Below are 9,916 nucleotides of genomic sequence, written 5' to 3'. Positions count from 1 at the left end.
TTCCTCCCCCTCTTCCTCCTGTGTGAGACTGGAACCCCTGCAGGCCCAGGTGCAGACCTGCGACCTGCTGGCTTGGTGGAGTTCTTCTTCTGTGGTGGTTTCGCTCCGGACATGTGACGTCGGGACTGTAACCCCTCGGCTCGCTGTCGCTCCTGGTGTTTCGCGTCGACACAGGAAGTGCCGACTGAGCCGCTTCGAGCTCGTTCTGTGGTGAGCTGGATAGACGGTTTCCATACATACGTGCGTGCGTACGTGCGTGCCCGGCCCTCGAACGATGGCCGACCAAGCGCTCTTCTTTCTGTTTCTATGGGTTGTCGGGTGTGGTGGGTCGTCATGGCAACCAGTGCGACGTGGCTCCCTGTGGTTCTCGTCCTGTTTCTTCTCCGTACAGAAAGGAGCGGGTTGCAAATGGACGCCCTCTGCCAGGCAGGCGAGCAGCCGTAACGAGCCGCCGCCACCGCCACCATCTTTTCTCTCTTCATCTGTGTGTTCTCATTGTGTCGGAGGCTTTTGACCGCCGAGCGCAGGAACAGTCAGAAACTGCAGAGTTCCGCCGGTTCCACCGGGTTCCCCACAGCGATGAAACCAGGAACAGAGACCGAGACTGATGTGAGTCCAGCTGGAGGGTCATAGTGAAAGAGCAGACACTCTGATCACATGACTCACTGAAAACTCAACTCTTTCAAGATGCTTCAGCGCCATCGCCTTTGGAAATCAGTGATCCTTCTAGAAGCATTCATTGCAGAAGCAGACTGATTCGATATGTCGATGACATGAGCTTATATTGATCAACAAAGTGAACTTGGTGTCAAGTCTTGCTGCTGCTTCTCACCTCATTTTTTTTTCATGCAGTGGACTAAAAATATTCCGCATTGTTTTTTTTTAAATGAGTTTCGACCTTGTTTTGTGCAAACAAAGAGAGAAACAGGAAGAAAGAAAAGCGAGTGAGAGACAGAGGTGGAGAAAGCAGGCTAACCGCTGCACGGTTGCATAACTGTGACCTATAACACACCGCAACCAAGGCGGCGAGCAGAGACGGGATGGAAACTGTGTGTGTGTGTGTGTGTGTGTGTGTGTGTGTGTGTGTGTGTGTGTGTGTGTGTGTGTGTGTGTGTGTGTGTGTGTGTGTGTGTGTGTGTGTGTGAGAGAGAGACTCTCTGATGGCCGGGTTGTCAGCGCCACTCCGTTGGAGAGATCGCTCATCATATTGTTTTCTGATCAAGACGGATCGCTCTTCATCGGCGGCGCCCGGAGGTTTGCGTGTGGAGATATGAAACGGCGAGCCGGAGAGCTTCCAGATTGCGATCTCTGCGCCTTATTGAATTTCTCAGGACTGCATCAAATCACTTTTTCTCCTCTTGTCACTGAAGCTGAGGGCCCCAGTCCCGGGGGCGGGGCTTTTAGTTAAGGGCGGGGCTTTATCTTACAGAGGCGGGGCTTTTGTGTTTTAAGGCGAGTTTATTTGTGAAGCATCATTCAGACACAAGTCTGTTCAAAACTCATCAAAATAAAACACTAGATATTAAGTTTTTTTTTATTTTATTTATTTTATTCATTTATTTATTTATTCAATAGGGACAGTGTACATTAATAAACATCTGCATTGCCAGACAATAACAGGTGTAAATATGCTGGATTATAGCCACAAGGCTCATTGACATCCGTAGTCCCGAGGCAGATACAAGAAGAAAAAGAACACAATTAATGTAAAAGAAAACATGTTAAAACAGAGTCGGTGATTACAAGACTGGTTTGCTTTCAGCCACACTTTGAGCTGAGCTGAACAGAGGAAAAGTGGAGCGTTCCCTGACAGTGAGGGGGAGACTGTCCAGATCTTACTGGCCTTCACAGACAGAGCATTTTGTCCAAAAGTAGTTCTTCTGAAAGGCACCTCACAGTCGCCCCTAGAGGTGGAACGTGTCCTTGCACCAATCTTTATCTTAAAATAGTCCAGTAACAGTCCAATAAAAATGAGGCTAAATAAAATGCATCTAAAATTATTGTGTTTTGTGCTTTTCCCATGTTATTATGTGGAGTGTGTTCCGTCACACGTCCCGTTGTCCTCTGAGTCGAGGACGGAACAGACTCCTCACGTCGCGCTGTTCCAGGAGGCTTCTGTGTCCGAACTTCAGTTCTTCATTAAGATTAAGTCACATTTAATTTAGTTTCAAGGGCGGGGCTTATCTGTGTCAGGGGCGGGGCCTGTGTGTCAGAGTGAGAGTGTTTGCATACTGGGATGTTTTTTTTCAGAGGTGGAGACGTGCTGTCCACTGGGGGGGCTTCTGTCTTGGAGGGGTGGAGTTTTGCTCTGTTAGGGCATGGATTCTGCATTGGGGGTGGAGTTTTGTTTGTGGGGGCGGGGCTTCTGTGTTTCAGGGGTGGAGTTTTGCCCTGTAGAGGTGGGGCTTCTGCATTGAAGGGGCGGGGCTTCTCTGTTTCAGAGTCCCTTTTCATATTTCGGAGTGGTTTCTTTCAGGGGCGGAGTTTTGTCTTGTGGGGGCGGGGCTTCTGTGTTTCAGGGGCGGAGTTTTGTCTTGTGGGGGCGGAGATTCCTTCTTTTACTGCAGTTATTTTGAGTCCTGTCCTCTACTGATATCATCTCAGTCGATATTAATGGTTGTGGTTCTTTGTGGTCAGTCAGGTGGAACTCTGCACATCCTGCTTCTCTTCTGTTAGATTCCATGTTAAAACAAAGATGTCAAAAAGTTGTGTTTTCACCACTGTTGTCATGTAAAAAAAAACCTAAATCGCAGTGAAAGTTTTTCATTTTCACTAGACAACGTTATGATGTGAGCAGGGCTGAAAGTAGCTGATGTGAAATGTACAGTAAGAAAAAAGGCATTTTCAGGTCTTACCTTCTGTTAAATGATCATTTCTAAGGATTGTTGTCAAAAGTGTGAAAAAAACATCTGCATCATCAACAAAGAAGGTGATTCAGGAGGGCGTTTTCAGTCAGAAACAAAATTAATTTTTGAATTAAAAATACAAATGATAATAAACCGACTGACATCCCCAGATACTGAATACAGAAGTAATCTGATTGCTTCTGCAGCTTTAGTGTGAATAATGCTCTGATCATTTAAAGTTATGAAAGTTAAAACAGGGAAGGACACACACATACACACACACACACGTCTGATCACTGTGGTTGATAAAAATGACGGTTTGAGGCCGAGTCTAATTCGGTGCACGTTCAGGCGCTGGGTGGTCCGTCCGCCGCCTCCTCCGCCTCCGGCCTCATGTTTGCTCCTCTCGGTCTGAAAAGCTGGACTCGCTTCATTGAAAACAGATGAGCGGAGAAGCTGCTGGACTCTCAGGACCAGAAACATTTCATTCAACTTCACGCCACAATGTTGTTACACTTTCGTTTCAGAAAAAGATTCGCGTTTACACGGCAAAGTTTTGAAAAAGGTAGCTGTTTCCATGGAAACGCTGTAGTTCGCATGTGATGCTAACAGATGAACATTTCCTGTTTCCTTTAACGCGTCACTTCACAGTGGAACAGGCATCCTCGTCGGTATTGGCTTTTTTGCTACCTAGAAATTCTACATATCAGAAAGATCAGGAGTGTGTGTGTTCAGCAGATGGCACACACACACACACACACACACACACACACTCACACGTTGCTGACTGTAGTGGAAAATTAGCGGCGTCCCCTGCTGCAGGTCCCGGAGCTCATGGGAGAGAAGCAAGGAGTTATTTGTGGCGTCATGGTCTTCATATGGACAGAACACCAAGACGGATCGTTGTCACAGTGACTGTCAACTCTGAAACTACCAACATCAGGAGAATCTGGACTGGGGCCAGGACTTGAAGGATCTGGACCGGGAGCAGGACCAAGAGGGTCTGGACTGAGAGTCTTGACTCTGTGGAGGAGAACGTTGTTCTGACTGTCCGTCTACTGATCATGAGCTGCCGTGTTGAACAGGTGTACTACCTCCATTTCAGAAGAGTCGCATTTTCCTCCGTCTCCATGGAGACGCAGTCGGAGCGTTTTCAAAAAGTTGTGTTTCCAGAGGCTCCTCCCACAGTGAATTCCGTTGATGATTCACTGTTCCAGATTCACTGGAAAATTCCGTCATGCAGCAGGAGCTTCAAGCATAGATGTATGGCCATAGATCTGCGACGGGCATTAGCCCCACTGCAGGAGACGGCTGTGTTTCCACCGGATGTGCTTCACTTGTGGCTCGATGCTTTGCAGCTGCAGCAGAGTCTCCAGAGAACCGACAGCAGCTCTATGCTCTCTGCACATGGCGGCCAACACGCCACGGACTGGAGGAAAGATGGCCGACTCTGCCGGCCCTTCAAAATAAAAGTTTCCCCTTGCACTCTACAACACATCTGGTGGGGATGGAAAACCTGCGGAGCTCCAGATCCGCTGGGATCCGGTGGAATTCCAGCCGCTAATGGGGGCTGACGCTAATGCTAATGCTAATGCTAAAATGTAAGCGCAGGATTCTGTTCTCCTTTCATTGAGGAACATTTTTCCGTCAGTCTTCATCGATAAAATGAGCACTGACCCGAGCGCCGTCAGCATGTAAACACTTTCCATTTTATCTTAAAAAGGTGTGTCTTGCTCCTCTGCCAGCGCCCCCACAGCTGTGTGTGGCGGCATTTCCTGTCCCCGCCGTCAGCCCTCTGACGGTTTCTCCTCCTCCGACGCCTCGGGTTTACGGCAGCCACCGTTGTGCCGCTCGGCCTGCTTTTACGAGCGGCCATAAAGCAGCGGCGAGGAGGCGGCCTGGACGCTCTCCATGTATTACAATCAGAACGTAAGAAGCGCCCCATTACCCGCCTCTCCGCTGGTTACTCTGGGAACATTAGCAATTATTTTCACATGGGTCGCACTCATAAAGCCAATCATGTGGTGATTTAGTGCTGCGGAGCCGCAGGCCCTCGCCTTTCACACATCGATTTCTGGCGGCGATTACAGGGCTCTGCGGGGACGGACGGCGAGGCGGAGCGGGGCAGTGTGGGTATCTGCTGAACGACACACAGCAGTCCGGCTGGAGTGGAGGCCAAGACGACGCTCCTGACGGTCCGAGGAACCGTCCTCTCAACGTTCTCAAGTCCGTCAGAAGAACTATGGACTACAAACTAACAAAGATTAACCAAAGGAAGCCAAAAAGGGAAACTTTCATTGCGTTTTGGGATTCCGTTTCCATGACTACGATGCTCAGAGCCGCTACATGAAAAACATCTTAGAAGGTGTAACTTTCTGAAAACACCCTGTCTCCGGGGAAACGAGGATAAGCACAACCTTTCTGAAACGCTGCCTCTGCGTCTGCAGACCATGGCCAGAGTGAACAGCCCCTCTGCACATGCTCAGTACGACAGTAACATGTCCGAACCCCGGTCCCGAACCCCGGTCCCGAACCCCAGTCCTGAACCCCGGTTCTGAAGTAGCTCTGGAACACTCTGATTAGCTGCATCATACATTTTAAATTTGGGATAATCAAATTAGTGCTGTGGTGAAATCCAGTTTTTTCCATTTGAGACAACTAGCTAAAATAAGGTCTTCACTTTCAAGGCATCATTTTGAGATTTTAATTCATGCATTTGTCACCACACGGCTATTGTAATGCCCTGTACTGGATTAGCCAGTCCTCGCTCGCACGGCTGAAGCTGGTTCAGAACGCTGCAGTGCGTCTTCTAACCCGATCTAGGAAGTACGACCATGTTTCTCCAATTCTGTCTTCCCTTCACTGGCTCCCTGTCCAATATCGGATTGATTTTAAAGTTCTCTTATTTGTTTTTAAATGCCTAAATGGCCTGGCCCCTCGTTACCTGTCTGACCTGTTGGTGAGGTACTCCCCTACACGCTCTCTGAGGTCCACAGATCAGCTTCTGCTTCAGAATTCAGAATTCAGAATTCAGAATTGTCTTTATTGTCATCGCAACAAGTTACCGAAGTTACAAGTGCAACGAAATTGCATGGGTTTTTAAGACACCCAGGCAGCCAATTACGGCGCTCCGTCTTGAAAAGGAAACAGAGTTAAAGAAACTCAGACAGAAATTAGGGGAGGGGGGTAAAAAAAGATACATCAATTCAGATCACGGTTCCAAAGGGAGTCGTGATTAGAAGTGAGAGACCAAAAAAAGCCAACCTGCGCACATACATAGCAAAAAAAAAAACACGAGACAAGTTGCTATCAGACTAACGGATCAGCGGTTGCAGCTATACATCAGCGCAACACGTCGTCACCACTAGTCGTCAGCAGAAAGGTGTGGTGGAGACGTTGAAAATGGGGGAGGGAATGTGTGTGGCATGTATGTGGCATTTCAGTTCATCAGTCCGTGTAGTGTGTGTGGTTTGGCCCGCCTCCCCTTTGCGCTCCAACTCAGATGGTCGTTTCCGGGACGGCCTTGAATGAAGCAGTCCAAAGTGAAGTTGGGTTGCAGCTGAGAGTGAGAGAGGGAAAATAGACAAAGCAATCAGTCTTGTCTTGAATCTTCAGGGAGATTTGTTCAGTCTTCCAGGGGCGCCAAACACAATCAGAAGTTCTCTTGTTTTGGTGTGGAAGGAGCCGTTTGACCTTCCTTTGCCCGGTTTCTCCACATTTCAGACAGAAGCTGGCTTAACCCTCTCGGCGATGGTGACATCCAACTTGCATCTCAATCGTCCATAACTTCTGCTTGTGGTTCCAAAGACAAAGCGCAAACTGAGAGGAGACCGAGCCTTTTCTGTGGCTGGTCCCAGGCTGTGGAATGATCTGCCTTTGTACATTAGACAGTCTGAGTCGCTTCCTATTTTTAAGTCTCGTCTGAAGACACATTTGTACTGTTTGGCTTTTGACTAGTTTGATGTTTTGATTTTTACTGTTAACAATGGGCTGATGTGCCACTTCATTGTAAATATGTATATATTTATATATATTTTCTTTGTTTTTGTTTTTTTAATTTTATCTCTGTATGGCACTTTGATCAACTTTGTTGTTTTTAACGGTGCCTTATAAATAAACTGGAACTGGAACTGGGATCAAAATTCTGCTGGGTCTTTCAGTTTGTGACCTGTGGGTCAGAATTCTGTTTAGAAAGGTGACCTGGGGGTCAGATTTCCATGGGGTCAGAACTCTGCATGACACCGGCCTCCAGGGTGTAGTGACTCCCGGTCCAGGTCCTCCTGGTGGATTTAGAGATTGAAGTTCCTCTCCAGTAACAATCCAATCTGATCACAACTATATCATTATTTTAGTGTTTGTGCTGTTTCCATGGAAACGGACATTATTTCCAAGCATTGTCATGTAGACGTGAAACTTTTCTGAAATGAAAATGCTGAAATGATGTTTTCATTTCAAACATTGTCGCCTAAACTGAGCCTCAGTCATTTCCAGGAGTTTTCAGACGTCTATGAAACAGTAATACCACTGGTGGCCTGTGGGGGCAGTGTGGAGCAGAGTGATACCACTGGTGGCCTGTGGGGGCAGTGTGGAGCAAAGTGATACCACTGGTGGCCTGTGGGGGCAGTGTGGAGCAGAGTGATACCACTGGTGGCCTGTGGGGGCAGTGTGGAGCAGAGTGATACCACTGGTGGCCTGTGGGGGCAGTGTGGAGCTCTGTCTTTGTGAATTTGACGGTGGCAGTGGATTTGTGGAGCGCTCCTGCTGAGGACTGGAGTTCCTGACAGTACCAGGACGGGCTCTGGGCTCCGCCCCCTTCAGGACAGCCCGGTGTAGCTTTCAGAAAGGTGGAGGTGGCTGCAGCTCCCCACCCTGTCTGTGCTGATGGAGACGGACGGCTGCAGGAGGAGGTGGGAGGAGAGGGAGGAGGACTGAACACCTGCCGCCCGCCCACCCGTCGGCCCATCACCGCTCCCCGGGGAGGCGGAGACGAGGAGATGAAGCGATCCGGCGCTGTAGGATGAAGGTGATGGAGAGGCCCGGCTGCGAGCGGCGGACAGCTCCGCCCGACGAGGCGGAGGCGGAGGCTGCAGCCAAATGATAAGGAGCCAAAATGAAACAGCAGCAATGGAAATAAATGGCTGCAGGGAACAAAGCTGGAACCCGGAGAGGAGCTGGCAGCGCTGCTGTTTGGGACGATTTATCCGAGAGTCTGGAGGATTCCGGAACAGACGCCGGAACTTCCTCTGGAGTTCTGATGAGCACGAGCACATGTTCCCATGAACCGGGAAGTGGGAAAGTTCCCTCCTCCAACTGGGAAAAAACACTTCTGAATCCCGTCAAGTAGCAGGAGGGCAAAAGAAAGATGAATGTCATTCAAGTCGAGTGTGTGTGTGTGTGTGTGTGTGTGTGTGTGTGTGTGTGTGTGTGTGTGCGTGTGTGCGTGCGTGCGTGCGTGCGTGCGTGCGTGCGTGCGTGCGTGCGTGCGTGCGTGCGTGCGTGCGTGCGTGCGTGCGTGCGTGTGTGTGTCAGACAGGCCTGTGTAACTTCCCTGACCCACCAGAGCGTTTACACTGACTGACAGCACTGCATGACATCCAAGGCACACGGGACACACACACACAAACACACACAAACACACTCTCTCTCTCTCTCTCTCTCTCTCTCTCTCTCTCTCTCTCTCTCTCTCTCTCACTGTTGGAGGTCACTCTTGACTCGTTACTGGCCGCTCTGCTTCCATTGTCCATGTATGTATGTACATGTATTTGTGTCCAGCCTGTGAATAATGGATCATTCCTTCGTCTCCATCGGGTCTCGGGGTCACAGTTTGACCCCTGAAGGAGGGTGGAGTCGTCTCCACCCTCTCCACCCTCCTCATGAGCTCTCAGCTTCTTCTTCTTTTATGTAGAGGAGGAAGCAGTCGGATGATGCTTCATGAATTTTCTCTTGAACTGCAGGAGAGTCTGAAGGGAGCTGAAGACTCGTTCTGGTCCAGAAGAGACGCAGGACAAGCTGCTACTGCTACTGTTACTACTGTTACTGCTACTGTTACTGTTACTGTTACTGTTACTACTGTTACTGCTACTGTTACTGTTACTGCTGCTACTGTTACTGTTACTACTGTTACTACTGCTACTGTTACTACTGTTACTGCTACTGCTACTTGCCGTTACTACTACTGTTACTGCTACTGCTACTGTTACTACTGTTACTGCTATTGTTACTGCTGCTACTGCTACTGCTACTATTACTGCTACTGTTACTACTGTTACTGCTATTGTTACTGCTGCTACTGCTATTGTTACTGCTGCTACTGCTACTGCTACTATTACTGCTACTGTTACTACTGTTACTGCTACTGTTACTGCTGCTACTGCTATTGTTACTGCTGCTACTGTTACTGCTACTGTTACTACTGTTACTGCTACTGTTCCTGCTACTGTTACTGCTGCTACTGCTACTGCTACTGCTACTGTTACTACTGTTACTGCTACTGTTACTGCTGCTACTGCTGCTACTGCTACTGTTACTGCTACTTTTACTGCTACTGTTACTGCTGCTACTGCTGCTACTGCTACTGTTACTACTGTTACTGCTACTGTTACTGCTACTGCTACTGCTGCTACTGCTACTGTTACTGCTACTGTTACTACTGTTACTGCTACTGCTACTGTTACTGCTACTGCTACTGCTGCTACTGCTACTGCTACTGTTACTGCTACTGTTACTACTGTTACTGCTACTGCTACTGCTACTGCTACTTTTACTGCTACTGTTACTGCTGCTACTGCTACTGTTACTACTGTTACTGCTACTGATACTGCTGCTACTGCTACTGCTACTATTACTGCTACTGTTACTGCTGCTACTGCTACTGTTACTACTGTTACTGCTACTGCTACTGCTACTGTTACTACTGTTACTGCTACTGCTACTGTTACTACTGTTACTGCTACTGCTACTGTTACTACTGCTACTGCTACTGTTACTACTGTTACTGCTACTGTTACTGCTGCTACTGCTACTGCTACTGCTACTGCTACTGTTACTACTGTTACTGCTACTGCTGCTAC

The sequence above is a fragment of the Salarias fasciatus genome, chromosome 1 (assembly GCF_902148845.1).
Source record: "Salarias fasciatus chromosome 1, fSalaFa1.1, whole genome shotgun sequence".
Classification (NCBI taxonomy): domain Eukaryota; kingdom Metazoa; phylum Chordata; class Actinopteri; order Blenniiformes; family Blenniidae; genus Salarias; species Salarias fasciatus.
This window is presented reverse-complemented; position numbering follows the sequence as displayed.